Source organism: Zea mays, unplaced genomic scaffold (genome assembly GCF_902167145.1).
Source record: "Zea mays cultivar B73 unplaced genomic scaffold, Zm-B73-REFERENCE-NAM-5.0 scaffold_43, whole genome shotgun sequence".
Taxonomy (NCBI): Eukaryota; Viridiplantae; Streptophyta; class Magnoliopsida; order Poales; family Poaceae; genus Zea; species Zea mays.
In genome coordinates, this window is record NW_023367069.1 from 43540 (window position 1) to 67596 (window position 24057).

General features: G+C 50.5%; 63 non-coding genes across 63 annotated transcripts; all 63 read left to right on the forward strand.

Moving 5' to 3' along the window:
- The first annotated feature begins 3948 nt into the window (after positions 1-3948).
- On the forward strand, positions 3949-4067 carry LOC118475139 (5S ribosomal RNA). The gene has a single exon (XR_004854625.1). It is a non-coding gene; the product is annotated as a 5S ribosomal RNA (ribosomal RNA).
- A 199-nt stretch (positions 4068-4266) lies between these two features.
- On the forward strand, positions 4267-4385 carry LOC118475347 (5S ribosomal RNA). The gene has a single exon (XR_004854843.1). It is a non-coding gene; the product is annotated as a 5S ribosomal RNA (ribosomal RNA).
- Positions 4386-4585: 200 nt separating this feature from the next.
- LOC118475354 (5S ribosomal RNA) lies at positions 4586-4704 on the forward strand. The gene has a single exon (XR_004854850.1). It is a non-coding gene; the product is annotated as a 5S ribosomal RNA (ribosomal RNA).
- A 200-nt stretch (positions 4705-4904) lies between these two features.
- On the forward strand, positions 4905-5023 carry LOC118475150 (5S ribosomal RNA). The gene has a single exon (XR_004854636.1). It is a non-coding gene; the product is annotated as a 5S ribosomal RNA (ribosomal RNA).
- Positions 5024-5223: 200 nt separating this feature from the next.
- On the forward strand, positions 5224-5342 carry LOC118475368 (5S ribosomal RNA). Its single transcript, XR_004854867.1, has one exon. It is a non-coding gene; the product is annotated as a 5S ribosomal RNA (ribosomal RNA).
- A 201-nt stretch (positions 5343-5543) lies between these two features.
- LOC118475161 (5S ribosomal RNA) lies at positions 5544-5662 on the forward strand. Its single transcript, XR_004854648.1, has one exon. It is a non-coding gene; the product is annotated as a 5S ribosomal RNA (ribosomal RNA).
- A 201-nt stretch (positions 5663-5863) lies between these two features.
- Positions 5864-5982, forward strand: LOC118475362 (5S ribosomal RNA). The gene has a single exon (XR_004854860.1). It is a non-coding gene; the product is annotated as a 5S ribosomal RNA (ribosomal RNA).
- Positions 5983-6183: 201 nt separating this feature from the next.
- Positions 6184-6302, forward strand: LOC118475172 (5S ribosomal RNA). The gene has a single exon (XR_004854659.1). It is a non-coding gene; the product is annotated as a 5S ribosomal RNA (ribosomal RNA).
- Positions 6303-6501: 199 nt separating this feature from the next.
- On the forward strand, positions 6502-6620 carry LOC118475183 (5S ribosomal RNA). Its single transcript, XR_004854670.1, has one exon. It is a non-coding gene; the product is annotated as a 5S ribosomal RNA (ribosomal RNA).
- A 201-nt stretch (positions 6621-6821) lies between these two features.
- Positions 6822-6940, forward strand: LOC118475194 (5S ribosomal RNA). Its single transcript, XR_004854681.1, has one exon. It is a non-coding gene; the product is annotated as a 5S ribosomal RNA (ribosomal RNA).
- A 200-nt stretch (positions 6941-7140) lies between these two features.
- On the forward strand, positions 7141-7259 carry LOC118475202 (5S ribosomal RNA). Its single transcript, XR_004854692.1, has one exon. It is a non-coding gene; the product is annotated as a 5S ribosomal RNA (ribosomal RNA).
- A 200-nt stretch (positions 7260-7459) lies between these two features.
- LOC118475213 (5S ribosomal RNA) lies at positions 7460-7578 on the forward strand. The gene has a single exon (XR_004854703.1). It is a non-coding gene; the product is annotated as a 5S ribosomal RNA (ribosomal RNA).
- A 201-nt stretch (positions 7579-7779) lies between these two features.
- LOC118475225 (5S ribosomal RNA) lies at positions 7780-7898 on the forward strand. The gene has a single exon (XR_004854715.1). It is a non-coding gene; the product is annotated as a 5S ribosomal RNA (ribosomal RNA).
- Positions 7899-8099: 201 nt separating this feature from the next.
- Positions 8100-8218, forward strand: LOC118475232 (5S ribosomal RNA). Its single transcript, XR_004854726.1, has one exon. It is a non-coding gene; the product is annotated as a 5S ribosomal RNA (ribosomal RNA).
- A 201-nt stretch (positions 8219-8419) lies between these two features.
- LOC118475243 (5S ribosomal RNA) lies at positions 8420-8538 on the forward strand. The gene has a single exon (XR_004854737.1). It is a non-coding gene; the product is annotated as a 5S ribosomal RNA (ribosomal RNA).
- Positions 8539-8739: 201 nt separating this feature from the next.
- LOC118475254 (5S ribosomal RNA) lies at positions 8740-8858 on the forward strand. The gene has a single exon (XR_004854748.1). It is a non-coding gene; the product is annotated as a 5S ribosomal RNA (ribosomal RNA).
- Positions 8859-9059: 201 nt separating this feature from the next.
- On the forward strand, positions 9060-9178 carry LOC118475265 (5S ribosomal RNA). Its single transcript, XR_004854759.1, has one exon. It is a non-coding gene; the product is annotated as a 5S ribosomal RNA (ribosomal RNA).
- A 201-nt stretch (positions 9179-9379) lies between these two features.
- Positions 9380-9498, forward strand: LOC118475276 (5S ribosomal RNA). Its single transcript, XR_004854770.1, has one exon. It is a non-coding gene; the product is annotated as a 5S ribosomal RNA (ribosomal RNA).
- Positions 9499-9699: 201 nt separating this feature from the next.
- On the forward strand, positions 9700-9818 carry LOC118475287 (5S ribosomal RNA). Its single transcript, XR_004854781.1, has one exon. It is a non-coding gene; the product is annotated as a 5S ribosomal RNA (ribosomal RNA).
- A 201-nt stretch (positions 9819-10019) lies between these two features.
- Positions 10020-10138, forward strand: LOC118475298 (5S ribosomal RNA). The gene has a single exon (XR_004854792.1). It is a non-coding gene; the product is annotated as a 5S ribosomal RNA (ribosomal RNA).
- A 201-nt stretch (positions 10139-10339) lies between these two features.
- Positions 10340-10458, forward strand: LOC118475309 (5S ribosomal RNA). Its single transcript, XR_004854803.1, has one exon. It is a non-coding gene; the product is annotated as a 5S ribosomal RNA (ribosomal RNA).
- Positions 10459-10659: 201 nt separating this feature from the next.
- Positions 10660-10778, forward strand: LOC118475320 (5S ribosomal RNA). Its single transcript, XR_004854814.1, has one exon. It is a non-coding gene; the product is annotated as a 5S ribosomal RNA (ribosomal RNA).
- Positions 10779-10978: 200 nt separating this feature from the next.
- Positions 10979-11097, forward strand: LOC118475331 (5S ribosomal RNA). Its single transcript, XR_004854826.1, has one exon. It is a non-coding gene; the product is annotated as a 5S ribosomal RNA (ribosomal RNA).
- A 201-nt stretch (positions 11098-11298) lies between these two features.
- Positions 11299-11417, forward strand: LOC118475341 (5S ribosomal RNA). Its single transcript, XR_004854837.1, has one exon. It is a non-coding gene; the product is annotated as a 5S ribosomal RNA (ribosomal RNA).
- A 202-nt stretch (positions 11418-11619) lies between these two features.
- LOC118475352 (5S ribosomal RNA) lies at positions 11620-11738 on the forward strand. The gene has a single exon (XR_004854848.1). It is a non-coding gene; the product is annotated as a 5S ribosomal RNA (ribosomal RNA).
- Positions 11739-11938: 200 nt separating this feature from the next.
- On the forward strand, positions 11939-12057 carry LOC118475363 (5S ribosomal RNA). The gene has a single exon (XR_004854861.1). It is a non-coding gene; the product is annotated as a 5S ribosomal RNA (ribosomal RNA).
- A 200-nt stretch (positions 12058-12257) lies between these two features.
- On the forward strand, positions 12258-12376 carry LOC118475374 (5S ribosomal RNA). The gene has a single exon (XR_004854873.1). It is a non-coding gene; the product is annotated as a 5S ribosomal RNA (ribosomal RNA).
- Positions 12377-12577: 201 nt separating this feature from the next.
- Positions 12578-12696, forward strand: LOC118475381 (5S ribosomal RNA). The gene has a single exon (XR_004854878.1). It is a non-coding gene; the product is annotated as a 5S ribosomal RNA (ribosomal RNA).
- Positions 12697-12896: 200 nt separating this feature from the next.
- Positions 12897-13015, forward strand: LOC118475382 (5S ribosomal RNA). The gene has a single exon (XR_004854880.1). It is a non-coding gene; the product is annotated as a 5S ribosomal RNA (ribosomal RNA).
- Positions 13016-13216: 201 nt separating this feature from the next.
- Positions 13217-13335, forward strand: LOC118475383 (5S ribosomal RNA). The gene has a single exon (XR_004854881.1). It is a non-coding gene; the product is annotated as a 5S ribosomal RNA (ribosomal RNA).
- A 200-nt stretch (positions 13336-13535) lies between these two features.
- Positions 13536-13654, forward strand: LOC118475384 (5S ribosomal RNA). The gene has a single exon (XR_004854882.1). It is a non-coding gene; the product is annotated as a 5S ribosomal RNA (ribosomal RNA).
- Positions 13655-13854: 200 nt separating this feature from the next.
- LOC118475385 (5S ribosomal RNA) lies at positions 13855-13973 on the forward strand. The gene has a single exon (XR_004854883.1). It is a non-coding gene; the product is annotated as a 5S ribosomal RNA (ribosomal RNA).
- Positions 13974-14174: 201 nt separating this feature from the next.
- Positions 14175-14293, forward strand: LOC118475387 (5S ribosomal RNA). The gene has a single exon (XR_004854886.1). It is a non-coding gene; the product is annotated as a 5S ribosomal RNA (ribosomal RNA).
- A 200-nt stretch (positions 14294-14493) lies between these two features.
- On the forward strand, positions 14494-14612 carry LOC118475388 (5S ribosomal RNA). The gene has a single exon (XR_004854887.1). It is a non-coding gene; the product is annotated as a 5S ribosomal RNA (ribosomal RNA).
- A 200-nt stretch (positions 14613-14812) lies between these two features.
- LOC118475389 (5S ribosomal RNA) lies at positions 14813-14931 on the forward strand. The gene has a single exon (XR_004854888.1). It is a non-coding gene; the product is annotated as a 5S ribosomal RNA (ribosomal RNA).
- Positions 14932-15131: 200 nt separating this feature from the next.
- Positions 15132-15250, forward strand: LOC118475390 (5S ribosomal RNA). The gene has a single exon (XR_004854889.1). It is a non-coding gene; the product is annotated as a 5S ribosomal RNA (ribosomal RNA).
- Positions 15251-15451: 201 nt separating this feature from the next.
- Positions 15452-15570, forward strand: LOC118475391 (5S ribosomal RNA). The gene has a single exon (XR_004854890.1). It is a non-coding gene; the product is annotated as a 5S ribosomal RNA (ribosomal RNA).
- Positions 15571-15770: 200 nt separating this feature from the next.
- LOC118475392 (5S ribosomal RNA) lies at positions 15771-15889 on the forward strand. Its single transcript, XR_004854892.1, has one exon. It is a non-coding gene; the product is annotated as a 5S ribosomal RNA (ribosomal RNA).
- Positions 15890-16090: 201 nt separating this feature from the next.
- LOC118475393 (5S ribosomal RNA) lies at positions 16091-16209 on the forward strand. Its single transcript, XR_004854893.1, has one exon. It is a non-coding gene; the product is annotated as a 5S ribosomal RNA (ribosomal RNA).
- A 200-nt stretch (positions 16210-16409) lies between these two features.
- Positions 16410-16528, forward strand: LOC118475394 (5S ribosomal RNA). The gene has a single exon (XR_004854894.1). It is a non-coding gene; the product is annotated as a 5S ribosomal RNA (ribosomal RNA).
- A 201-nt stretch (positions 16529-16729) lies between these two features.
- Positions 16730-16848, forward strand: LOC118475395 (5S ribosomal RNA). The gene has a single exon (XR_004854895.1). It is a non-coding gene; the product is annotated as a 5S ribosomal RNA (ribosomal RNA).
- Positions 16849-17049: 201 nt separating this feature from the next.
- Positions 17050-17168, forward strand: LOC118475396 (5S ribosomal RNA). The gene has a single exon (XR_004854896.1). It is a non-coding gene; the product is annotated as a 5S ribosomal RNA (ribosomal RNA).
- Positions 17169-17368: 200 nt separating this feature from the next.
- LOC118475398 (5S ribosomal RNA) lies at positions 17369-17487 on the forward strand. The gene has a single exon (XR_004854899.1). It is a non-coding gene; the product is annotated as a 5S ribosomal RNA (ribosomal RNA).
- Positions 17488-17688: 201 nt separating this feature from the next.
- LOC118475399 (5S ribosomal RNA) lies at positions 17689-17807 on the forward strand. Its single transcript, XR_004854900.1, has one exon. It is a non-coding gene; the product is annotated as a 5S ribosomal RNA (ribosomal RNA).
- Positions 17808-18008: 201 nt separating this feature from the next.
- On the forward strand, positions 18009-18127 carry LOC118475400 (5S ribosomal RNA). Its single transcript, XR_004854901.1, has one exon. It is a non-coding gene; the product is annotated as a 5S ribosomal RNA (ribosomal RNA).
- Positions 18128-18328: 201 nt separating this feature from the next.
- Positions 18329-18447, forward strand: LOC118475401 (5S ribosomal RNA). The gene has a single exon (XR_004854902.1). It is a non-coding gene; the product is annotated as a 5S ribosomal RNA (ribosomal RNA).
- Positions 18448-18647: 200 nt separating this feature from the next.
- Positions 18648-18766, forward strand: LOC118475402 (5S ribosomal RNA). The gene has a single exon (XR_004854904.1). It is a non-coding gene; the product is annotated as a 5S ribosomal RNA (ribosomal RNA).
- Positions 18767-18966: 200 nt separating this feature from the next.
- Positions 18967-19085, forward strand: LOC118475113 (5S ribosomal RNA). The gene has a single exon (XR_004854597.1). It is a non-coding gene; the product is annotated as a 5S ribosomal RNA (ribosomal RNA).
- A 200-nt stretch (positions 19086-19285) lies between these two features.
- On the forward strand, positions 19286-19404 carry LOC118475114 (5S ribosomal RNA). Its single transcript, XR_004854598.1, has one exon. It is a non-coding gene; the product is annotated as a 5S ribosomal RNA (ribosomal RNA).
- Positions 19405-19605: 201 nt separating this feature from the next.
- On the forward strand, positions 19606-19724 carry LOC118475115 (5S ribosomal RNA). Its single transcript, XR_004854599.1, has one exon. It is a non-coding gene; the product is annotated as a 5S ribosomal RNA (ribosomal RNA).
- Positions 19725-19924: 200 nt separating this feature from the next.
- LOC118475116 (5S ribosomal RNA) lies at positions 19925-20043 on the forward strand. The gene has a single exon (XR_004854600.1). It is a non-coding gene; the product is annotated as a 5S ribosomal RNA (ribosomal RNA).
- Positions 20044-20243: 200 nt separating this feature from the next.
- On the forward strand, positions 20244-20363 carry LOC118475365 (5S ribosomal RNA). Its single transcript, XR_004854863.1, has one exon. It is a non-coding gene; the product is annotated as a 5S ribosomal RNA (ribosomal RNA).
- Positions 20364-20563: 200 nt separating this feature from the next.
- LOC118475117 (5S ribosomal RNA) lies at positions 20564-20682 on the forward strand. The gene has a single exon (XR_004854601.1). It is a non-coding gene; the product is annotated as a 5S ribosomal RNA (ribosomal RNA).
- Positions 20683-20882: 200 nt separating this feature from the next.
- LOC118475120 (5S ribosomal RNA) lies at positions 20883-21001 on the forward strand. The gene has a single exon (XR_004854603.1). It is a non-coding gene; the product is annotated as a 5S ribosomal RNA (ribosomal RNA).
- Positions 21002-21202: 201 nt separating this feature from the next.
- Positions 21203-21321, forward strand: LOC118475121 (5S ribosomal RNA). Its single transcript, XR_004854604.1, has one exon. It is a non-coding gene; the product is annotated as a 5S ribosomal RNA (ribosomal RNA).
- A 200-nt stretch (positions 21322-21521) lies between these two features.
- LOC118475122 (5S ribosomal RNA) lies at positions 21522-21640 on the forward strand. The gene has a single exon (XR_004854605.1). It is a non-coding gene; the product is annotated as a 5S ribosomal RNA (ribosomal RNA).
- Positions 21641-21840: 200 nt separating this feature from the next.
- On the forward strand, positions 21841-21959 carry LOC118475123 (5S ribosomal RNA). Its single transcript, XR_004854607.1, has one exon. It is a non-coding gene; the product is annotated as a 5S ribosomal RNA (ribosomal RNA).
- A 200-nt stretch (positions 21960-22159) lies between these two features.
- On the forward strand, positions 22160-22278 carry LOC118475124 (5S ribosomal RNA). Its single transcript, XR_004854608.1, has one exon. It is a non-coding gene; the product is annotated as a 5S ribosomal RNA (ribosomal RNA).
- A 201-nt stretch (positions 22279-22479) lies between these two features.
- On the forward strand, positions 22480-22598 carry LOC111591117 (5S ribosomal RNA). The gene has a single exon (XR_004854609.1). It is a non-coding gene; the product is annotated as a 5S ribosomal RNA (ribosomal RNA).
- A 201-nt stretch (positions 22599-22799) lies between these two features.
- Positions 22800-22918, forward strand: LOC111591118 (5S ribosomal RNA). Its single transcript, XR_004854610.1, has one exon. It is a non-coding gene; the product is annotated as a 5S ribosomal RNA (ribosomal RNA).
- Positions 22919-23119: 201 nt separating this feature from the next.
- LOC118475340 (5S ribosomal RNA) lies at positions 23120-23238 on the forward strand. Its single transcript, XR_004854836.1, has one exon. It is a non-coding gene; the product is annotated as a 5S ribosomal RNA (ribosomal RNA).
- Positions 23239-23438: 200 nt separating this feature from the next.
- LOC118475355 (5S ribosomal RNA) lies at positions 23439-23557 on the forward strand. The gene has a single exon (XR_004854851.1). It is a non-coding gene; the product is annotated as a 5S ribosomal RNA (ribosomal RNA).
- A 201-nt stretch (positions 23558-23758) lies between these two features.
- LOC118475357 (5S ribosomal RNA) lies at positions 23759-23877 on the forward strand. Its single transcript, XR_004854854.1, has one exon. It is a non-coding gene; the product is annotated as a 5S ribosomal RNA (ribosomal RNA).
- Positions 23878-24057: the final 180 nt, after the last annotated feature.

Here is a 24057-nt window from a genome sequence, read left to right on the forward strand (position 1 = left end):
TCTCGGGAGCTTCTTCCGACGGGCGGCCCTGGGGCTGCTTGTCCTTTCGGAAGATAGCCTCGACCGCCTCCTGGCCGGAGGCGAACTTGGTGGCGATGTCCATCAGCTCGCTGGCCCTGGTGGGGGTTTTGCGACCCAGCTTGCTCACCAGGTCGCGGCAAGTGGTGCCGGCGAGGAACGTGCCGATGACATCCGAGTCGGTGATGTTGGGCAGCTCGGTGCGCTGCTTCGAGAATCGCCGGATGTAGTCCCGGAGCGACTCTCCCGGCTGTTGCCGGCAGCTTCGAAGGTCCCAGGAATTCCCGGGGCGCACGTATGTGCCCTGGAAATTGCCAGCGAAGGCTTGGACCAAGTCGTCCCAGTTGGAAATCTGCCCCGGAGGCAGGTGCTCCAACCAGGCACGAGCAGTGTCGGAGAGGAACAGGGGGAGGTTGCGGATGATGAGGTTGTCGTCGTCCGTTCCACCCAGTTGGCAGGCAAGGCGGTAGTCCGCGAGCCACAGCTCCGGTCTCGTTTCCCCCGAGTACTTTACGATAGTAGTCGGGGGTCGGAACCGGGTCGGGAATGGCGCCCGTCGAATGGCCCGACTGAAAGCCTGCGGACCGGGTGGTTCGGGCGAAGGACTCCGATCCTCCCCGCTGTCGTAACGTCCCCCACGCCTGGGGTGATAGCCTCGGCGCACCCTTTCGTCGAGGTGAGCCCGACGGTCGCGTCGATGGTGCTCGTTGCCGAGGTGGCCCGGGGCCGCAGGCGCGGTGTTGCGCGTGCGCCCAGTGTAGACCGAGGCTTCCCGCATGAGTCGGGAAGTCGCGGCATGAGGCTCCGAGGGATATCCTTGCCTTCGGGATGCAGTGCTCTCGGCCCGCCGGGCCGCGGCGCCTTCCAGGAGATTCTTGAGTTCTCCCTGGATCCGCCGACCCTCGGTGGTTGACGGCTCTGGCATCGCGCGGATGAGCATTGCTGCGGTTGCCAGGTTCTGACCGACCCCGCTGGATGCGGGCGGCGGCCTGATCCTGACGTCGTTGGTGACGCGGTGCTGGAGACCTTGGGGCAGATGACGTATTTCTCCGGCCAGGGGTTGGCCCACCCATGCCTGTCCGACGTCCCGACGGATCGGCTCAAGCGCTCCCGTTCCCTCGTTGAGCCTGGCCTGCGCCTCGCGGACTTGCTCGAGTTGTGGGTCGTAACCCCCCGCCGGAGCGGGGACCACAGCTAGCTCCCGTGGGATGTCGGCGCGAGGCACCGGCCTAGGGAGATCACCATCCTCCGGCATGCCAAGATGGTTGCCTTCGGTGGGATTCCCTAGCTCGATGTGGAAACATTCGCGGCTTGGGCCGCAGCTCTCGTCGCCAAGGCTGCGGCTTGCATCGGAACAGTCGGACAGACAGCAGTCATATGCGGCCATGAAGTCCCGCACGGCACTGGGGTTGCCAAGTCCGGAGAAATCCCAACCGATGCTGGGGTCGTCATCTTCCTCGGACCCAGAGGGTCCGTAGGTCGAGACGTCCGTCAGTCGGTCCCAAGGCGATCGCATACAGAACCTCAGTGGGGTTGCACTCGCCTCAATGAGGGCGCCCGCCAAAACGAGGTCGTTTGGCGGGTTGAGGCCGAGTCGAAATGACGCAAGATGGGAGTTAGTCGTTACCTTTTGGTCGACGAGGAGCGACGTAGTCACATCGGGGACTGGTTGCGCCGTCATCTCTGGTTCGAGGGCGACGTCCTGCAGGCTTTCCGCGAGCGCGCCGGCGTCGTCTTCTTGCTCGGGGTCGTCGTGCCGCGGGGGGACGGCGCTTGCCTCCGTCTTGAACGCGAGGTCGATGTCCGGCGTGCCTTCCGTCGGAGCGTCGGGGGTGTCGATTCGCTCGACGGCCGGCGAAGCGCGGCCTCCCGTCTGGCCTTGATGGCCCCGCCTCCTCCTCCGTTGGCGGGGGAGAGAACGGAGCGAGCCCGAATGTTGCTTTTCCACCACGCGGGGTAGACGTCGTCGATTCCGCCGCCGGCGGGCGGGTTGTCGGCCGCCATTGTCGTGGTCGCACGGCGGTGGAAGAAGTATCATGTCGTAGCTGCCGTCGAAGGACATGAACTCGAGAGCCCCGAAACGAAGCACCGTCCCGGGCCGGAGAGGTTGCTGGAGACTGCCCATCTGGAGCTTGACGGGGAGCTATTCGTCAGCACGCAGCAGGCCCCTACCTGGCGCGCCAACTGTCGGCGTTTCGAGACAGGGGGTCCCTAAGCCGACGAGTGAGTGTGCTGCGTGCCCCAGCCTAGATGGGTCGAGCGCGTGGGCGAGCGCGGAGGGGGGAGAGGCGAGGCGGCCGGAGCCGAGCGTGAGAGAGGTGGAAGTCCCGCGGCCTTCGTGTTCGTCCCGCGCCCAGGTCGGGTGCGCTTGCAGTAGGGGGGTTACAAGCGTCCACGCGGGTGAGGGAAGCGAGCGGCCCCAAGAGAGCGCCTGTCCCGTCCTCGGTCCCGCGCGGCCAACCTTCTCTGAGAAGGCCCTGGTCCTTCCTTTTATAGTTGTAAGGAGAGGATCCAGGTGTACAATGGGGATGTAGCAGAGTGCTACGTGTCTAGCGGAGGGAGAGCTAGTGCCCTAGGTACATGCCGATGTGGCAGCCGGAGAGATCTGGGCATCCTGCTGGCGTGATGTCGTGGCTATCGGAGGTGCGACGGAGCCTGATGGAGGGACAGCTGTTGGAGCGGTCGAGTCCCTGCTGACGTTGTCCTGCTGCCGTAAGAGAGCTGGGGGCCGCCGTCGTCATAGAGCTCGTGGTGCGCCATCATTGCCCCTCTGGCGGAGCTGGCCGGACGAGACGCCGGTCTTGTTCTCCGTGACCCGAGTCGATTCGGGGTAGGATGATGATGACGTTTCCTGTTGACGTGGCGGTCTGTGCTCTAGGCAGGGCGACGTGGGGTTTCCTCCGAAGCCGAGGTTGAGTCTTGCCTTCAGTTGCCGTGGCCGAGCCCGAGCCAGGGGGTCGGGCGAGGCGGAAGTCGTCCGGCCGAGGCCAGGGCGGAGTCCGAGCCCTGGGGTCGGGCGAGGCGGAGTTTCGTCGTCTTCCGGGTCTTAGCCCGAGTCCGAGCCCTGGGGTCGGGCGGAGCGGAGTTCGCCGTCTTCCGGGTCTTAGCCCGAGTCCGAGCCCTGGGGTCGGGCGGAGCGGAGTTCGCCGTCTTCCGGGTCTTAGCCCGAGTCCGAGCCCTGGGGTCGGGCGGAGCGGAGTTCGCCGTCTTCCGGGTCCTAGCCCGAGTCCGAGCCCTGGGGTCGGGCGGAGCGGAGTTCGCCGTCTTCCAGGTCTTTGCCCGAGTCCGAGCCCTGGGGTCGGGCGGAGCGGAGTTCGCCGTCTTCCGGGTCTTTGCCCGAGTCCGAGCCCTGGGGTCGGGCGGAGCGGAGTTCGCCGTGGCGCCTTTGGCAAGGCCTAATTGCCTGTCAGACTCACTCTGTCGAGTGGCACTGCAGTCGGAGTGGCGCAGGCGGCGCTGTCCTTCTGTCAGACTGGCCAGTGGCGCGGTGGAGTGACAGCGGTCACCTCGGCTCTGCCGGGGGCGCGTGTCAGGATAGAGGTGTCAGGCCACCTTTGCGTTAAATGCCCCTGCAATTTGGTCAGTCGGTGTGGTGATTTAGTCAAGGTTGCTTCTGAGCGAAGCCAAGGCCTTGGGCAAGCCGGTGATGTGTCCGCCATAAAAAGGGGGCCTCGGGCGAGACGGAAGTCTCTCGAGGTCGGCTGCCTTCGGCCGAGGCTAGGCTCGGGTGAAGCGTGATCGAGTCACTCGTGTGGACTGATCCCTGACTTAATCGTGCCCATCAGGCCTTTGCAGCTTTATGCTGATGGGGGTTACCAGCTGAGAATTAGGCGTCTTGAGGGTACCCCTAATTATGGTCCCCGACAAGTGCCGTGGGCGAGCCGAGCACGGAGGTGTGGGCATAAGAGGAAGGAGGACGCAAGATATGACGGATGCGATCATACCAGCACTAAAGCACCGGATCCCATCAGAACTCCGAAGTTAAGCGTGCTTGGGCGAGAGTAGTACTAGGATGGGTGACCTCCTGGGAAGTCCTCGTGTTGCATTCCTTTTTTTGGTTTTATTTTTGTTTGTTTTTCGAACACCAAACCATAGTAAAAATGGGTGACCGTTCTCGTGTTAAATTACCTTTTATTTGTTTTAAGGGGCGTTTTTCGGGTACTTTGTGCGGAGGAAGGATGTCCAGTGCCGTGGGCGAGCCGAGCACGGAGGTGTGGGCATAAGAGGAAGGAGGACGCAGGATATGATGGATGCGATCATACCAGCACTAAAGCACCAGATCCCATCAGAACTCCGAAGTTAAGCGTGCTTGGGCGAGAGTAGTACTAGGATGGGTGACCTCCTGGGAAGTCCTCGTGTTGCATTCCTTTTTTTTGGTTTTATTTTTGTTTGTTTTTCGAACACCAAACCATAGTAAAAATGGGTGACCGTTCTCGTGTTAAATTACCTTTTATTTGTTTTAAGTGGCGTTTTTCGGGTACTTTGTGCGGAGGAAGGATGTCCAGTGTCGTGGGCGAGCCGAGCACGGAGGTGTGGGCATAAGAGGAAGGAGGACGCAGGATATGACGGATGCGATCATACCAGCACTAAAGCACCGGATCCCATCAGAACTCTGAAGTTAAGCGTGCTTGGGCGAGAGTAGTACTAGGATGGGTGACCTCCTAGGAAGTCCTCGTGTTGCATTCCTTTTTTTTGGTTTTATTTTTGTTTGTTTTTCGAACACCAAACCATAGTAAAAATGGGTGACCGTTCTCGTGTTAAATTACCTTTTATTTGTTTTAAGGGGCGTTTTTCGGGTACTTTGTGCGGAGGAAGGATGTCCAGTGCCGTGGGCGAGCCGAGCACGGAGGTGTGGGCATAAGAGGAAGGAGGACGCAGGATATGATGGATGCGATCATACCAGCACTAAAGCACCGGATCCCATCAGAACTCCGAAGTTAAGCGTGCTTGGGCGAGAGTAGTACTAGGATGGGTGACCTCCTGGGAAGTCCTCGTGTTGCATTCCTTTTTTTTGGTTTTATTTTTGTTTGTTTTTCGAACACCAAACCATAGTAAAAATGGGTGACCGTTCTCGTGTTAAATTACCTTTTATTTGTTTTAAGGGGCGTTTTTCGGGTACTTTGTGCGGAGGAAGGATGTCCAGTGCCGTGGGCGAGCCGAGCACGAAGGTGTGGGCATAAGAGGAAGGAGGACGCAGGATATGACGGATGCGATCATACCAGCACTAAAGCACCGGATCCCATTAGAACTCCGAAGTTAAGCGTGCTTGGGCGAGAGTAGTACTAGGATGGGTGACTTCCTGGGAAGTCCTCGTGTGGCATTCCTTTTTTTTTGGTTTTATTTTTGTTTGTTTTTCGAACACCAAACCATAGTAAAAATGGGTGACCGTTCTCGTGTTAAATTACCTTTTATTTGTTTTAAGGGGCGTTTTTCGGGTACTTTGTGCGAAGGAAGGATGTCCAGTGCCGTGGGCGAGCCGAGCACGGAGGTGTGGGCATAAGAGGAAGGAGGACGCAGGATATGACGGATGCGATCATACCAGCACTAAAGCACCGGATCCCATCAGAACTCCGAAGTTAAGCGTGCTTGGGCGAGAGTAGTACTAGGATGGGTGACCTCCTGGGAAGTCCTCGTGTTGCATTCCTTTTTTTTTGGTTTTATTTTTGTTTGTTTTTCGAACACCAAACCATAGTAAAAATGGGTGACCGTTCTCGTGTTAAATTACCTTTTATTTGTTTTAAGGGGCGTTTTTCGGGTACTTTGTGCGGAGGAAGGATGTCCAGTGCCGTGGGCGAGCCGAGCACGGAGGTGTGGGCATAAGAGGAAGGAGGACGCAGGATATGACGGATGCGATCATACTAGCACTAAAGCACCAGATCCCATCAGAACTTTGAAGTTAAGCGTGCTTGGGCGAGAGTAGTACTAGGATGGGTGACCTCCTGGGAAGTCCTCGTGTTGCATTCCTTTTTTTTGGTTTTATTTTTGTTTGTTTTTCGAACACCAAACCATAGTAAAAATGGGTGACCGTTCTCGTGTTAAATTACCTTTTATTTGTTTTAAGTGGCGTTTTTCGGGTACTTTGTGCGGAGGAAGGATGTCCAGTGCCGTGGGCGAGCCGAGCACGGAGGTGTGGGCATAAGAGGAAGGAGGACGCAGGATATGACGGGATGCGATCATACCAGCACTAAAGCACCGGATCCCATCAGAACTCCGAAGTTAAGCGTGCTTGGGCGAGAGTAGTACTAGGATGGGTGACCTCCTGGGAAGTCCTCGTGTTGCATTCCTTTTTTTTGGTTTATTTTTGTTTGTTTTTCGAACACCAAACCATAGTAAAAATGGGTGACCGTTCTCGTGTTAAATTACCTTTTATTTGTTTTAAGGGGCGTTTTTCGGGTACTTTGTGCGGAGGAAGGATGTCCAGTGCCGTGGGCGAGCCGAGCACGGAGGTGTGGGCATAAGAGGAAGGAGGACGCAGGATATGACGGATGCGATCATACCAGCACTAAAGCACCGGATCCCATCAGAACTCCGAAGTTAAGCGTGCTTGGGCGAGAGTAGTACTAGGATGGGTGACCTCCTGGGAAGTCCTCGTGTTGCATTCCTTTTTTTTTGGTTTTATTTTTGTTTGTTTTTCGAACACCAAACCATAGTAAAAATGGGTGACCGTTCTCGTGTTAAATTACCTTTTATTTGTTTTAAGGGGCGTTTTTCGGGTACTTTGTGCGGAGGAAGGATGTCCAGTGCCGTGGGCGAGCCGAGCACGGAGGTGTGGGCATAAGAGGAAGGAGGACGCAGGATATGACGGATGCGATCATACCAGCACTAAAGCACCGGATCCCATCAGAACTCCGAAGTTAAGCGTGCTTGGGCGAGAGTAGTACTAGGATGGGTGACCTCCTGGGAAGTCCTCGTGTTGCATTCCTTTTTTTTTGGTTTTTTTTTGTTTGTTTTTCGAACACCAAACCATAGTAAAAATGGGTGACCGTTCTCGTGTTAAATTACCTTTTATTTGTTTTAAGTGGCGTTTTTCGGGTACTTTGTGCGGAGGAAGGATGTCCAGTGCCGTGGGCGAGCCGAGCACGGAGGTGTGGGCATAAGAGGAAGGAGGACGCAGGATATGACGGATGCGATCATACCAGCACTAAAGCACCGGATCCCATCAGAACTCCGAAGTTAAGCGTGCTTGGGCGAGAGTAGTACTAGGATGGGTGACCTCCTGGGAAGTCCTCGTGTTGCATTCCTTTTTTTTGGTTTTATTTTTGTTTGTTTTTCGAACACCAAACCATAGTAAAAATGGGTGACCGTTCTCGTGTTAAATTACCTTTTATTTGTTTTAAGTGGCGTTTTTCGGGTACTTTGTGCGGAGGAAGGATGTCCAGTGCCGTGGGCGAGCCGAGCACGGAGGTGTGGGCATAAGAGGAAGGAGGACGCAGGATATGACGGATGCGATCATACCAGCACTAAAGCACCGGATCCCATCAGAACTCCGAAGTTAAGCGTGCTTGGGCGAGAGTAGTACTAGGATGGGTGACCTCCTGGGAAGTCCTCGTGTTGCATTCCTTTTTTTTTGGTTTTATTTTTGTTTGTTTTTCGAACACCAAACCATAGTAAAAATGGGTGACCGTTCTCGTGTTAAATTACCTTTTATTTGTTTTAAGTGGCGTTTTTCGGGTACTTTGTGCGGAGGAAGGATGTCCAGTGCCGTGGGCGAGCCGAGCACGGAGGTGTGGGCATAAGAGGAAGGAGGACGCAGGATATGACGGATGCGATCATACCAGCACTAAAGCACCGGATCCCATCAGAACTCCGAAGTTAAGCGTGCTTGGGCGAGAGTAGTACTAGGATGGGTGACCTCCTGGGAAGTCCTCGTGTTGCATTCCTTTTTTTTTGGTTTTATTTTTGTTTGTTTTTCGAACACCAAACCATAGTAAAAATGGGTGACCGTTCTCGTGTTAAATTACCTTTTATTTGTTTTAAGTGGCGTTTTTCGGGTACTTTGTGCGGAGGAAGGATGTCCAGTGCCGTGGGCGAGCCGAGCACGGAGGTGTGGGCATAAGAGGAAGGAGGACGCAGGATATGACGGATGCGATCATACCAGCACTAAAGCACCGGATCCCATCAGAACTCCGAAGTTAAGCGTGCTTGGGCGAGAGTAGTACTAGGATGGGTGACCTCCTGGGAAGTCCTCGTGTTGCATTCCTTTTTTTTTGGTTTTATTTTTGTTTGTTTTTCGAACACCAAACCATAGTAAAAATGGGTGACCGTTCTCGTGTTAAATTACCTTTTATTTGTTTTAAGTGGCGTTTTTCGGGTACTTTGTGCGGAGGAAGGATGTCCAGTGCCGTGGGCGAGCCGAGCACGGAGGTGTGGGCATAAGAGGAAGGAGGACGCAGGATATGACGGATGCGATCATACCAGCACTAAAGCACCGGATCCCATCAGAACTCCGAAGTTAAGCGTGCTTGGGCGAGAGTAGTACTAGGATGGGTGACCTCCTGGGAAGTCCTCGTGTTGCATTCCTTTTTTTTTGGTTTTATTTTTGTTTGTTTTTCGAACACCAAACCATAGTAAAAATGGGTGACCGTTCTCGTGTTAAATTACCTTTTATTTGTTTTAAGTGGCGTTTTTCGGGTACTTTGTGCGGAGGAAGGATGTCCAGTGCCGTGGGCGAGCCGAGCACGGAGGTGTGGGCATAAGAGGAAGGAGGACGCAGGATATGACGGATGCGATCATACCAGCACTAAAGCACCGGATCCCATCAGAACTCCGAAGTTAAGCGTGCTTGGGCGAGAGTAGTACTAGGATGGGTGACCTCCTGGGAAGTCCTCGTGTTGCATTCCTTTTTTTTTGGTTTTATTTTTGTTTGTTTTTCGAACACCAAACCATAGTAAAAATGGGTGACCGTTCTCGTGTTAAATTACCTTTTATTTGTTTTAAGTGGCGTTTTTCGGGTACTTTGTGCGGAGGAAGGATGTCCAGTGCCGTGGGCGAGCCGAGCACGGAGGTGTGGGCATAAGAGGAAGGAGGACGCAGGATATGACGGATGCGATCATACCAGCACTAAAGCACCGGATCCCATCAGAACTCCGAAGTTAAGCGTGCTTGGGCGAGAGTAGTACTAGGATGGGTGACCTCCTGGGAAGTCCTCGTGTTGCATTCCTTTTTTTTTGGTTTTATTTTTGTTTGTTTTTCGAACACCAAACCATAGTAAAAATGGGTGACCGTTCTCGTGTTAAATTACCTTTTATTTGTTTTAAGGGGCGTTTTTCGGGTACTTTGTGCGGAGGAAGGATGTCCAGTGCCGTGGGCGAGCCGAGCACGGAGGTGTGGGCATAAGAGGAAGGAGGACGCAGGATATGACGGATGCGATCATACCAGCACTAAAGCACCGGATCCCATCAGAACTCCGAAGTTAAGCGTGCTTGGGCGAGAGTAGTACTAGGATGGGTGACCTCCTGGGAAGTCCTCGTGTTGCATTCCTTTTTTTTTGGTTTTATTTTTGTTTGTTTTTCGAACACCAAACCATAGTAAAAATGGGTGACCGTTCTCGTGTTAAATTACCTTTTATTTGTTTTAAGTGGCGTTTTTCGGGTACTTTGTGCGGAGGAAGGATGTCCAGTGCCGTGGGCGAGCCGAGCACGGAGGTGTGGGCATAAGAGGAAGGAGGACGCAGGATATGACGGATGCGATCATACCAGCACTAAAGCACCGGATCCCATCAGAACTCCGAAGTTAAGCGTGCTTGGGCGAGAGTAGTACTAGGATGGGTGACCTCCTGGGAAGTCCTCGTGTTGCATTCCTTTTTTTTTGGTTTTATTTTTGTTTGTTTTTCGAACACCAAACCATAGTAAAAATGGGTGACCGTTCTCGTGTTAAATTACCTTTTATTTGTTTTAAGTGGCGTTTTTCGGGTACTTTGTGCGGAGGAAGGATGTCCAGTGCCGTGGGCGAGCCGAGCACGGAGGTGTGGGCATAAGAGGAAGGAGGACGCAGGATATGACGGATGCGATCATACCAGCACTAAAGCACCGGATCCCATCAGAACTCCGAAGTTAAGCGTGCTTGGGCGAGAGTAGTACTAGGATGGGTGACCTCCTGGGAAGTCCTCGTGTTGCATTCCTTTTTTTTTGGTTTTATTTTTGTTTGTTTTTCGAACACCAAACCATAGTAAAAATGGGTGACCGTTCTCGTGTTAAATTACCTTTTATTTGTTTTAAGTGGCGTTTTTCGGGTACTTTGTGCGGAGGAAGGATGTCCAGTGCCGTGGGCGAGCCGAGCACGGAGGTGTGGGCATAAGAGGAAGGAGGACGCAGGATATGACGGATGCGATCATACCAGCACTAAAGCACCGGATCCCATCAGAACTCCGAAGTTAAGCGTGCTTGGGCGAGAGTAGTACTAGGATGGGTGACCTCCTGGGAAGTCCTCGTGTTGCATTCCTTTTTTTTTGGTTTTATTTTTGTTTGTTTTTCGAACACCAAACCATAGTAAAAATGGGTGACCGTTCTCGTGTTAAATTACCTTTTATTTGTTTTAAGTGGCGTTTTTCGGGTACTTTGTGCGGAGGAAGGATGTCCAGTGCCGTGGGCGAGCCGAGCACGGAGGTGTGGGCATAAGAGGAAGGAGGACGCAGGATATGACGGATGCGATCATACCAGCACTAAAGCACCGGATCCCATCAGAACTCCGAAGTTAAGCGTGCTTGGGCGAGAGTAGTACTAGGATGGGTGACCTCCTGGGAAGTCCTCGTGTTGCATTCCTTTTTTTTGGTTTTATTTTTGTTTGTTTTTCGAACACCAAACCATAGTAAAAATGGGTGACCGTTCTCGTGTTAAATTACCTTTTATTTGTTTTAAGTGGCGTTTTTCGGGTACTTTGTGCGGAGGAAGGATGTCCAGTGCCGTGGGCGAGCCGAGCACGGAGGTGTGGGCATAAGAGGAAGGAGGACGCAGGATATGACGGATGCGATCATACCAGCACTAAAGCACCGGATCCCATCAGAACTCCGAAGTTAAGCGTGCTTGGGCGAGAGTAGTACTAGGATGGGTGACCTCCTGGGAAGTCCTCGTGTTGCATTCCTTTTTTTTTGGTTTTATTTTTGTTTGTTTTTCGAACACCAAACCATAGTAAAAATGGGTGACCGTTCTCGTGTTAAATTACCTTTTATTTGTTTTAAGTGGCGTTTTTCGGGTACTTTGTGCGGAGGAAGGATGTCCAGTGCCGTGGGCGAGCCGAGCACGGAGGTGTGGGCATAAGAGGAAGGAGGACGCAGGATATGACGGATGCGATCATACCAGCACTAAAGCACCGGATCCCATCAGAACTCCGAAGTTAAGCGTGCTTGGGCGAGAGTAGTACTAGGATGGGTGACCTCCTGGGAAGTCCTCGTGTTGCATTCCTTTTTTTTTGGTTTTATTTTTGTTTGTTTTTCGAACACCAAACCATAGTAAAAATGGGTGACCGTTCTCGTGTTAAATTACCTTTTATTTGTTTTAAGGGGCGTTTTTTCGGGTACTTTGTGCGGAGGAAGGATGTCCAGTGCCGTGGGCGAGCCGAGCACGGAGGTGTGGGCATAAGAGGAAGGAGGACGCAGGATATGACGGATGCGATCATACCAGCACTAAAGCACCGGATCCCATCAGAACTCCGAAGTTAAGCGTGCTTGGGCGAGAGTAGTACTAGGATGGGTGACCTCCTGGGAAGTCCTCGTGTTGCATTCCTTTTTTTTGGTTTTATTTTTGTTTGTTTTTCGAACACCAAACCATAGTAAAAATGGGTGACCGTTCTCGTGTTAAATTACCTTTTATTTGTTTTAAGTGGCGTTTTTCGGGTACTTTGTGCGGAGGAAGGATGTCCAGTGCCGTGGGCGAGCCGAGCACGGAGGTGTGGGCATAAGAGGAAGGAGGACGCAGGATATGACGGATGCGATCATACCAGCACTAAAGCACCGGATCCCATCAGAACTCCGAAGTTAAGCGTGCTTGGGCGAGAGTAGTACTAGGATGGGTGACCTCCTGGGAAGTCCTCGTGTTGCATTCCTTTTTTTTGGTTTTATTTTTGTTTGTTTTTCGAACACCAAACCATAGTAAAAATGGGTGACCGTTCTCGTGTTAAATTACCTTTTATTTGTTTTAAGTGGCGTTTTTCGGGTACTTTGTGCGGAGGAAGGATGTCCAGTGCCGTGGGCGAGCCGAGCACGGAGGTGTGGGCATAAGAGGAAGGAGGACGCAGGATATGACGGATGCGATCATACCAGCACTAAAGCACCGGATCCCATCAGAACTCCGAAGTTAAGCGTGCTTGGGCGAGAGTAGTACTAGGATGGGTGACCTCCTGGGAAGTCCTCGTGTTGCATTCCTTTTTTTTTGGTTTTATTTTTGTTTGTTTTTCGAACACCAAACCATAGTAAAAATGGGTGACCGTTCTCGTGTTAAATTACCTTTTATTTGTTTTAAGTGGCGTTTTTCGGGTACTTTGTGCGGAGGAAGGATGTCCAGTGCCGTGGGCGAGCCGAGCACGGAGGTGTGGGCATAAGAGGAAGGAGGACGCAGGATATGACGGATGCGATCATACCAGCACTAAAGCACCGGATCCCATCAGAACTCCGAAGTTAAGCGTGCTTGGGCGAGAGTAGTACTAGGATGGGTGACCTCCTGGGAAGTCCTCGTGTTGCATTCCTTTTTTTTGGTTTTATTTTTGTTTGTTTTTCGAACACCAAACCATAGTAAAAATGGGTGACCGTTCTCGTGTTAAATTACCTTTTATTTGTTTTAAGTGGCGTTTTTCGGGTACTTTGTGCGGAGGAAGGATGTCCAGTGCCGTGGGCGAGCCGAGCACGGAGGTGTGGGCATAAGAGGAAGGAGGACGCAGGATATGACGGATGCGATCATACCAGCACTAAAGCACCGGATCCCATCAGAACTCCGAAGTTAAGCGTGCTTGGGCGAGAGTAGTACTAGGATGGGTGACCTCCTGGGAAGTCCTCGTGTTGCATTCCTTTTTTTTTGGTTTTATTTTTGTTTGTTTTTCGAACACCAAACCATAGTAAAAATGGGTGACCGTTCTCGTGTTAAATTACCTTTTATTTGTTTTAAGTGGCGTTTTTCGGGTACTTTGTGCGGAGGAAGGATGTCCAGTGCCGTGGGCGAGCCGAGCACGGAGGTGTGGGCATAAGAGGAAGGAGGACGCAGGATATGACGGATGCGATCATACCAGCACTAAAGCACCGGATCCCATCAGAACTCCGAAGTTAAGCGTGCTTGGGCGAGAGTAGTACTAGGATGGGTGACCTCCTGGGAAGTCCTCGTGTTGCATTCCTTTTTTTTGGTTTTATTTTTGTTTGTTTTTCGAACACCAAACCATAGTAAAAATGGGTGACCGTTCTCGTGTTAAATTACCTTTTATTTGTTTTAAGTGGCGTTTTTCGGGTACTTTGTGCGGAGGAAGGATGTCCAGTGCCGTGGGCGAGCCGAGCACGGAGGTGTGGGCATAAGAGGAAGGAGGACGCAGGATATGACGGATGCGATCATACCAGCACTAAAGCACCGGATCCCATCAGAACTCCGAAGTTAAGCGTGCTTGGGCGAGAGTAGTACTAGGATGGGTGACCTCCTGGGAAGTCCTCGTGTTGCATTCCTTTTTTTTGGTTTTATTTTTGTTTGTTTTTCGAACACCAAACCATAGTAAAAATGGGTGACCGTTCTCGTGTTAAATTACCTTTTATTTGTTTTAAGTGGCGTTTTTCGGGTACTTTGTGCGGAGGAAGGATGTCCAGTGCCGTGGGCGAGCCGAGCACGGAGGTGTGGGCATAAGAGGAAGGAGGACGCAGGATATGACGGATGCGATCATACCAGCACTAAAGCACCGGATCCCATCAGAACTCCGAAGTTAAGCGTGCTTGGGCGAGAGTAGTACTAGGATGGGTGACCTCCTGGGAAGTCCTCGTGTTGCATTCCTTTTTTTTTGGTTTTATTTTTGTTTGTTTTTCGAACACCAAACCATAGTAAAAATGGGTGACCGTTCTCGTGTTAAATTACCTTTTATTTGTTTTAAGTGGCGTTTTTCGGGTACTTTGTGCGGAGGAAGGATGTCCAGTGCCGTGGGCGAGCCGAGCACGGAGGTGTGGGCATAAGAGGAAGGAGGACGCAGGATATGACGGATGCGATCATACCAGCACTAAAGCACCGGATCCCATCAGAACTCCGAAGTTAAGCGTGCTTGGGCGAGAGTAGTACTAGGATGGGTGACCTCCTGGGAAGTCCTCGTGTTGCATTCCTTTTTTTTGGTTTTATTTTTGTTTGTTTTTCGAACACCAAACCATAGTAAAAATGGGTGACCGTTCTCGTGTTAAATTACCTTTTATTTGTTTTAAGTGGCGTTTTTCGGGTACTTTGTGCGGAGGAAGGATGTCCAGTGCCGTGGGCGAGCCGAGCACGGAGGTGTGGGCATAAGAGGAAGGAGGACGCAGGATATGACGGATGCGATCATACCAGCACTAAAGCACCGGATCCCATCAGAACTCCGAAGTTAAGCGTGCTTGGGCGAGAGTAGTACTAGGATGGGTGACCTCCTGGGAAGTCCTCGTGTTGCATTCCTTTTTTTTGGTTTTATTTTTGTTTGTTTTTCGAACACCAAACCATAGTAAAAATGGGTGACCGTTCTCGTGTTAAATTACCTTTTATTTGTTTTAAGTGGCGTTTTTCGGGTACTTTGTGCGGAGGAAGGATGTCCAGTGCCGTGGGCGAGCCGAGCACGGAGGTGTGGGCATAAGAGGAAGGAGGACGCAGGATATGACGGATGCGATCATACCAGCACTAAAGCACCGGATCCCATCAGAACTCCGAAGTTAAGCGTGCTTGGGCGAGAGTAGTACTAGGATGGGTGACCTCCTGGGAAGTCCTCGTGTTGCATTCCTTTTTTTTGGTTTTATTTTTGTTTGTTTTTCGAACACCAAACCATAGTAAAAATGGGTGACCGTTCTCGTGTTAAATTACCTTTTATTTGTTTTAAGTGGCGTTTTTCGGGTACTTTGTGCGGAGGAAGGATGTCCAGTGCCGTGGGCGAGCCGAGCACGGAGGTGTGGGCATAAGAGGAAGGAGGACGCAGGATATGACGGATGCGATCATACCAGCACTAAAGCACCGGATCCCATCAGAACTCCGAAGTTAAGCGTGCTTGGGCGAGAGTAGTACTAGGATGGGTGACCTCCTGGGAAGTCCTCGTGTTGCATTCCTTTTTTTTTGGTTTTATTTTTGTTTGTTTTTCGAACACCAAACCATAGTAAAAATGGGTGACCGTTCTCGTGTTAAATTACCTTTTATTTGTTTTAAGTGGCGTTTTTCGGGTACTTTGTGCGGAGGAAGGATGTCCAGTGCCGTGGGCGAGCCGAGCACGGAGGTGTGGGCATAAGAGGAAGGAGGACGCAGGATATGACGGATGCGATCATACCAGCACTAAAGCACCGGATCCCATCAGAACTCCGAAGTTAAGCGTGCTTGGGCGAGAGTAGTACTAGGATGGGTGACCTCCTGGGAAGTCCTCGTGTTGCATTCCTTTTTTTTGGTTTTATTTTTGTTTGTTTTTCGAACACCAAACCATAGTAAAAATGGGTGACCGTTCTCGTGTTAAATTACCTTTTATTTGTTTTAAGTGGCGTTTTTCGGGTACTTTGTGCGGAGGAAGGATGTCCAGTGCCGTGGGCGAGCCGAGCACGGAGGTGTGGGCATAAGAGGAAGGAGGACGCAGGATATGACGGATGCGATCATACCAGCACTAAAGCACCGGATCCCATCAGAACTCCGAAGTTAAGCGTGCTTGGGCGAGAGTAGTACTAGGATGGGTGACCTCCTGGGAAGTCCTCGTGTTGCATTCCTTTTTTTTTGGTTTTATTTTTGTTTGTTTTTCGAACACCAAACCATAGTAAAAATGGGTGACCGTTCTCGTGTTAAATTACCTTTTATTTGTTTTAAGTGGCGTTTTTCGGGTACTTTGTGCGGAGGAAGGATGTCCAGTGCCGTGGGCGAGCCGAGCACGGAGGTGTGGGCATAAGAGGAAGGAGGACGCAGGATATGACGGATGCGATCATACCAGCACTAAAGCACCGGATCCCATCAGAACTCCGAAGTTAAGCGTGCTTGGGCGAGAGTAGTACTAGGATGGGTGACCTCCTGGGAAGTCCTCGTGTTGCATTCCTTTTTTTTGGTTTTATTTTTGTTTGTTTTTCGAACACCAAACCATAGTAAAAATGGGTGACCGTTCTCGTGTTAAATTACCTTTTATTTGTTTTAAGTGGCGTTTTTCGGGTACTTTGTGCGGAGGAAGGATGTCCAGTGCCGTGGGCGAGCCGAGCACGGAGGTGTGGGCATAAGAGGAAGGAGGACGCAGGATATGACGGATGCGATCATACCAGCACTAAAGCACCGGATCCCATCAGAACTCCGAAGTTAAGCGTGCTTGGGCGAGAGTAGTACTAGGATGGGTGACCTCCTGGGAAGTCCTCGTGTTGCATTCCTTTTTTTTTGGTTTTATTTTTGTTTGTTTTTCGAACACCAAACCATAGTAAAAATGGGTGACCGTTCTCGTGTTAAATTACCTTTTATTTGTTTTAAGTGGCGTTTTTCGGGTACTTTGTGCGGAGGAAGGATGTCCAGTGCCGTGGGCGAGCCGAGCACGGAGGTGTGGGCATAAGAGGAAGGAGGACGCAGGATATGACGGATGCGATCATACCAGCACTAAAGCACCGGATCCCATCAGAACTCCGAAGTTAAGCGTGCTTGGGCGAGAGTAGTACTAGGATGGGTGACCTCCTGGGAAGTCCTCGTGTTGCATTCCTTTTTTTTTGGTTTTATTTTTGTTTGTTTTTCGAACACCAAACCATAGTAAAAATGGGTGACCGTTCTCGTGTTAAATTACCTTTTATTTGTTTTAAGTGGCGTTTTTCGGGTACTTTGTGCGGAGGAAGGATGTCCAGTGCCGTGGGCGAGCCGAGCACGGAGGTGTGGGCATAAGAGGAAGGAGGACGCAGGATATGACGGATGCGATCATACCAGCACTAAAGCACCGGATCCCATCAGAACTCCGAAGTTAAGCGTGCTTGGGCGAGAGTAGTACTAGGATGGGTGACCTCCTGGGAAGTCCTCGTGTTGCATTCCTTTTTTTTGGTTTTATTTTTGTTTGTTTTTCGAACACCAAACCATAGTAAAAATGGGTGACCGTTCTCGTGTTAAATTACCTTTTATTTGTTTTAAGTGGCGTTTTTCGGGTACTTTGTGCGGAGGAAGGATGTCCAGTGCCGTGGGCGAGCCGAGCACGGAGGTGTGGGCATAAGAGGAAGGAGGACGCAGGATATGACGGATGCGATCATACCAGCACTAAAGCACCGGATCCCATCAGAACTCCGAAGTTAAGCGTGCTTGGGCGAGAGTAGTACTAGGATGGGTGACCTCCTGGGAAGTCCTCGTGTTGCATTCCTTTTTTTTTGGTTTTATTTTTGTTTGTTTTTCGAACACCAAACCATAGTAAAAATGGGTGACCGTTCTCGTGTTAAATTACCTTTTATTTGTTTTAAGTGGCGTTTTTCGGGTACTTTGTGCGGAGGAAGGATGTCCAGTGCCGTGGGCGAGCCGAGCACGGAGGTGTGGGCATAAGAGGAAGGAGGACGCAGGATATGACGGATGCGATCATACCAGCACTAAAGCACCGGATCCCATCAGAACTCCGAAGTTAAGCGTGCTTGGGCGAGAGTAGTACTAGGATGGGTGACCTCCTGGGAAGTCCTCGTGTTGCATTCCTTTTTTTTTGGTTTTATTTTTGTTTGTTTTTCGAACACCAAACCATAGTAAAAATGGGTGACCGTTCTCGTGTTAAATTACCTTTTATTTGTTTTAAGGGGCGTTTTTCGGGTACTTTGTGCGGAGGAAGGATGTCCAGTGCCGTGGGCGAGCCGAGCACGGAGGTGTGGGCATAAGAGGAAGGAGGACGCAGGATATGACGGATGCGATCATACCAGCACTAAAGCACCGGATCCCATCAGAACTCCGAAGTTAAGCGTGCTTGGGCGAGAGTAGTACTAGGATGGGTGACCTCCTGGGAAGTCCTCGTGTTGCATTCCTTTTTTTTTGGTTTTATTTTTGTTTGTTTTTCGAACACCAAACCATAGTAAAAATGGGTGACCGTTCTCGTGTTAAATTACCTTTTATTTGTTTTAAGTGGCGTTTTTCGGGTACTTTGTGCGGAGGAAGGATGTCCAGTGCCGTGGGCGAGCCGAGCACGGAGGTGTGGGCATAAGAGGAAGGAGGACGCAGGATATGACGGATGCGATCATACCAGCACTAAAGCACCGGATCCCATCAGAACTCCGAAGTTAAGCGTGCTTGGGCGAGAGTAGTACTAGGATGGGTGACCTCCTGGGAAGTCCTCGTGTTGCATTCCTTTTTTTTGGTTTTATTTTTGTTTGTTTTTCGAACACCAAACCATAGTAAAAATGGGTGACCGTTCTCGTGTTAAATTACCTTTTATTTGTTTTAAGGGGCGTTTTTCGGGTACTTTGTGCGGAGGAAGGATGTCCAGTGCCGTGGGCGAGCCGAGCACGGAGGTGTGGGCATAAGAGGAAGGAGGACGCAGGATATGACGGATGCGATCATACCAGCACTAAAGCACCGGATCCCATCAGAACTCCGAAGTTAAGCGTGCTTGGGCGAGAGTAGTACTAGGATGGGTGACCTCCTGGGAAGTCCTCGTGTTGCATTCCTTTTTTTTGGTTTTATTTTTGTTTGTTTTTCGAACACCAAACCATAGTAAAAATGGGTGACCGTTCTCGTGTTAAATTACCTTTTATTTGTTTTAAGGGGCGTTTTTCGGGTACTTTGTGCGGAGGAAGGATGTCCAGTGCCGTGGGCGAGCCGAGCACGGAGGTGTGGGCATAAGAGGAAGGAGGACGCAGGATATGACGGATGCGATCATACCAGCACTAAAGCACCGGATCCCATCAGAACTCCGAAGTTAAGCGTGCTTGGGCGAGAGTAGTACTAGGATGGGTGACCTCCTGGGAAGTCCTCGTGTTGCATTCCTTTTTTTTGGTTTTATTTTTGTTTGTTTTTCGAACACCAAACCATAGTAAAAATGGGTGACCGTTCTCGTGTTAAATTACCTTTTATTTGTTTTAAGGGGCGTTTTTCGGGTACTTTGTGCGGAGGAAGGATGTCCAGTGCCGTGGGCGAGCCGAGCACGGAGGTGTGGGCATAAGAGGAAGGAGGACGCAGGATATGACGGATGCGATCATACCAGCACTAAAGCACCGGATCCCATCAGAACTCCGAAGTTAAGCGTGCTTGGGCGAGAGTAGTACTAGGATGGGTGACCTCCTGGGAAGTCCTCGTGTTGCATTCCTTTTTTTTTGGTTTTATTTTTGTTTGTTTTTCGAACACCAAACCATAGTAAAAATGGGTGACCGTTCTCGTGTTAAATTACCTTTTATTTGTTTTAAGGGGCGTTTTTCGGGTACTTTGTGCGGAGGAAGGATGTCCAGTGCCGTGGGCGAGCCGAGCACGGAGGTGTGGGCATAAGAGGAAGGAGGACGCAGGATATGACGGATGCGATCATACCAGCACTAAAGCACCGGATCCCATCAGAACTCCGAAGTTAAGCGTGCTTGGGCGAGAGTAGTACTAGGATGGGTGACCTCCTGGGAAGTCCTCGTGTTGCATTCCTTTTTTTTGGTTTTATTTTTGTTTGTTTTTCGAACACCAAACCATAGTAAAAATGGGTGACCGTTCTCGTGTTAAATTACCTTTTATTTGTTTTAAGGGGCGTTTTTCGGGTACTTTGTGCGGAGGAAGGATGTCCAGTGCCGTGGGCGAGCCGAGCACGGAGGTGTGGGCATAAGAGGAAGGAGGACGCAGGATATGACGGATGCGATCATACCAGCACTAAAGCACCGGATCCCATCAGAACTCCGAAGTTAAGCGTGCTTGGGCGAGAGTAGTACTAGGATGGGTGACCTCCTGGGAAGTCCTCGTGTTGCATTCCTTTTTTTTGGTTTTATTTTTGTTTGTTTTTCGAACACCAAACCATAGTAAAAATGGGTGACCGTTCTCGTGTTAAATTACCTTTTATTTGTTTTAAGGGGCGTTTTTCGGGTACTTTATGCGGAGGAAGGATGTCCAGTGCCGTGGGCGAGCCGAGCACGGAGGTGTGGGCATAAGAGGAAGGAGGACGCAGGATATGACGGATGCGATCATACCAGCACTAAAGCACCGGATCCCATCAGAACTCCGAAGTTAAGCGTGCTTGGGCGAGAGTAGTACTAGGATGGGTGACCTCCTAGGGAAGTCCTCGTGTTGCATTCCTTTTTTTTGGTTTTATTTTTGTTTGTTTTTCGAACACCAAACCATAGTAAAAATGGGTGACCGTTCTCGTGTTAAATTACCTTTTATTTGTTTTAAGGGGCGTTTTTCGGGTACTTTGTGCGGAGGAAGGATGTCCAGTGCCGTGGGCGAGCCGAGCACGGAGGTGTGGGCATAAGAGGAAGGAGGACGCAGGATATGACGGATGCGATCATACCAGCACTAAAGCACCGGATCCCATCAGAACTCCGAAGTTAAGCGTGCTTGGGCGAGAGTAGTACTAGGATGGGTGACCTCCTGGGAAGTCCTCGTGTTGCATTCCTTTTTTTTGGTTTTATTTTTGTTTGTTTTTCGAACACCAAACCATAGTAAAAATGGGTGACCGTTCTCGTGTTAAATTACCTTTTATTTGTTTTAAGGGGCGTTTTTCGGGTACTTTGTGCGGAGGAAGGATGTCCAGTGTCGTGGGCGAGCCGAGCACGGAGGTGTGGGCATAAGAGGAAGGAGGACGCAGGATATGACGGATGCGATCATACCAGCACTAAAGCACCGGATCCCATCAGAACTCCGAAGTTAAGCGTGCTTGGGCGAGAGTAGTACTAGGATGGGTGACCTCCTGGGAAGTCCTCGTGTTGCATTCCTTTTTTTTGGTTTTATTTTTGTTTGTTTTTCGAACACCAAACCATAGTAAAAATGGGTGACCGTTCTCGTGTTAAATTACCTTTTATTTGTTTTAAGGGGCGTTTTTTCGGGTACTTTGTGCGGAGGAAGGATGTCCAGTGCCGTGGGCGAGCCGAGCACGGAGGTGTGGGCATAAGAGGAAGGAGGACGCAGGATATGACGGATGCGATCATACCAGCACTAAAGCACCGGATCCCATCAGAACTCCGAAGTTAAGCGTGCTTGGGCGAGAGTAGTACTAGGATGGGTGACCTCCTGGGAAGTCCTCGTGTTGCATTCCTTTTTTTTGGTTTTATTTTTGTTTGTTTTTCGAACACCAAACCATAGTAAAAATGGGTGACCGTTCTCGTGTTAAATTACCTTTTATTTGTTTTAAGGGGCGTTTTTCGGGTACTTTGTGCGGAGGAAGGATGTCCAGTGCCGTGGGCGAGCCGAGCACGGAGGTGTGGGCATAAGAGGAAGGAGGACGCAGGATATGACGGATGCGATCATACCAGCACTAAAGCACCGGATCCCATCAGAACTCCGAAGTTAAGCGTGCTTGGGCGAGAGTAGTACTAGGATGGGTGACCTCCTGGGAAGTCCTCGTGTTGCATTCCTTTTTTTTGGTTTTATTTTTGTTTGTTTTTCGAACACCAAACCATAGTAAAAATGGGTGACCGTTCTCGTGTTAAATTACCTTTTATTTGTTTTAAGGGGCGTTTTTCGGGTACTTTGTGCGGAGGAAGGATGTCCAGTGCCGTGGGCGAGCCGAGCACGGAGGTGTGGGCATAAGAGGAAGGAGGACGCAGGATATGACGGATGCGATCATACCAGCACTAAAGCACCGGATCCCATCAGAACTCCGAAGTTAAGCGTGCTTGGGCGAGAGTAGTACTAGGATGGGTGACCTCCTGGGAAGTCCTCGTGTTGCATTCCTTTTTTTTGGTTTTATTTTTGTTTGTTTTTCGAACACCAAACCATAGTAAAAATGGGTGACCGTTCTCGTGTTAAATTACCTTTTATTTGTTTTAAGGGGCGTTTTTCGGGTACTTTGTGCGGAGGAAGGATGTCCAGTGCCGTGGGCGAGCCGAGCACGGAGGTGTGGGCATAAGAGGAAGGAGGACGCAGGATATGACGGATGCGATCATACCAGCACTAAAGCACCGGATCCCATCAGAACTCCGAAGTTAAGCGTGCTTGGGCGAGAGTAGTACTAGGATGGGTGACCTCCTGGGAAGTCCTCGTGTTGCATTCCTTTTTTTTGGTTTTATTTTTGTTTGTTTTTCGAACACCAAACCATAGTAAAAATGGGTGACCGTTCTCGTGTTAAATTACCTTTTATTTGTTTTAAGGGGCGTTTTTCGGGTACTTTGTGCGGAGGAAGGATGTCCAGTGCCGTGGGCGAGCCGAGCACGGAGGTGTGGGCATAAGAGGAAGGAGGACGCAGGATATGACTGGATGCGATCATACCAGCACTAAAGCACCGGATCCCATCAGAACTCCGAAGTTAAGCGTGCTTGGGCGAGAGTAGTACTAGGATGGGTGACCTCCTGGGAAGTCCTCGTGTTGCATTCCTTTTTTTTGGTTTTATTTTTGTTTGTTTTTCGAACACCAAACCATAGTAAAAATGGGTGACCGTTCTCGTGTTAAATTACCTTTTATTTGTTTTAAGGGGCGTTTTTCGGGTACTTTGTGCGGAGGAAGGATGTCCAGTGCCGTGGGCGAGCCGAGCACGGAGGTGTGGGCATAAGAGGAAGGAGGACGCAGGATATGACTGGATGCGATCATACCAGCACTAAAGCACCGGATCCCATCAGAACTCCGAAGTTAAGCGTGCTTGGGCGAGAGTAGTACTAGGATGGGTGACCTCCTGGGAAGTCCTCGTGTTGCATTCCTTTTTTTTTGGTTTTATTTTTGTTTGTTTTTCGAACACCAAACCATAGTAAAAATGGGTGACCGTTCTCGTGTTAAATTACCTTTTATTTGTTTTAAGGGGCGTTTTTCGGGTACTTTGTGCGGAGGAAGGATGTCCAGTGCCGTGGGCGAGCCGAGCACGGAGGTGTGGGCATAAGAGGAAGGAGGACGCAGGATATGACGGATGCGATCATACCAGCACTAAAGCACCGGATCCCATCAGAACTCCGAAGTTAAGCGTGCTTGGGCGAGAGTAGTACTAGGATGGGTGACCTCCTGTGAAGTCCTCGTGTTGCATTCCTTTTTTTTGGTTTTATTTTTGTTTGTTTTTCGAACACCAAACCATAGTAAAAATGGGTGACCGTTCTCGTGTTAAATTACCTTTTATTTGTTTTAAGGGGCGTTTTTCGGGTACTTTGTGCGGAGGAAGGATGTCCAGTGCCGTGGGCGAGCCGAGCACGGAGGTGTGGGCATAAGAGGAAGGAGGACGCAGGATATGACGGATGCGATCATACCAGCACTAAAGCACCGGATCCCATCAGAACTCTGAAGTTAAGCGTGCTTGGGCGAGAGTAGTACTAGGATGGGTGACCTCCTAGGAAGTCCTCGTGTTGCATTCCTTTTTTTTTGGTTTTATTTTTGTTTGTTTTTCGAACACCAAACCATAGTAAAAATGGGTGACCGTTCTCGAGTTAAATTACCTTTTATTTGTTTTAAGGGGCGTTTTTCGGGTACTTTATGCGGAGGAAGGATGTCCAGGGCCGTGGGCGAGCCGAGCACGGAGGTGTGGGCATAAGAGGAAGGAGGACGCAGGATATGACGAATGCGATCATACCAGCACTAAAGCACCAGATCCCATCAGAACTCCAAAGTTAAGCGTGCTTGGGCGAGAGTAGTACTAGGATGGGTGACCTCCTGGGAAGTCCTCGTGTTGCATTCCTTTTTTTTGGTTTTATTTTTGTTTGTTTTTCGAACACCAAACCATAGTAAAAATGGGTGACCGTTCTCGTGTTAAATTACCTTTTATTTGTTTTAAGGGGCGTTTTTCGGGTACTTTGTGCGGAGGAAGGATGTCCAGTGCCGTGGGCGAGCCGAGCACGGAGGTGTGGGCATAAGAGGA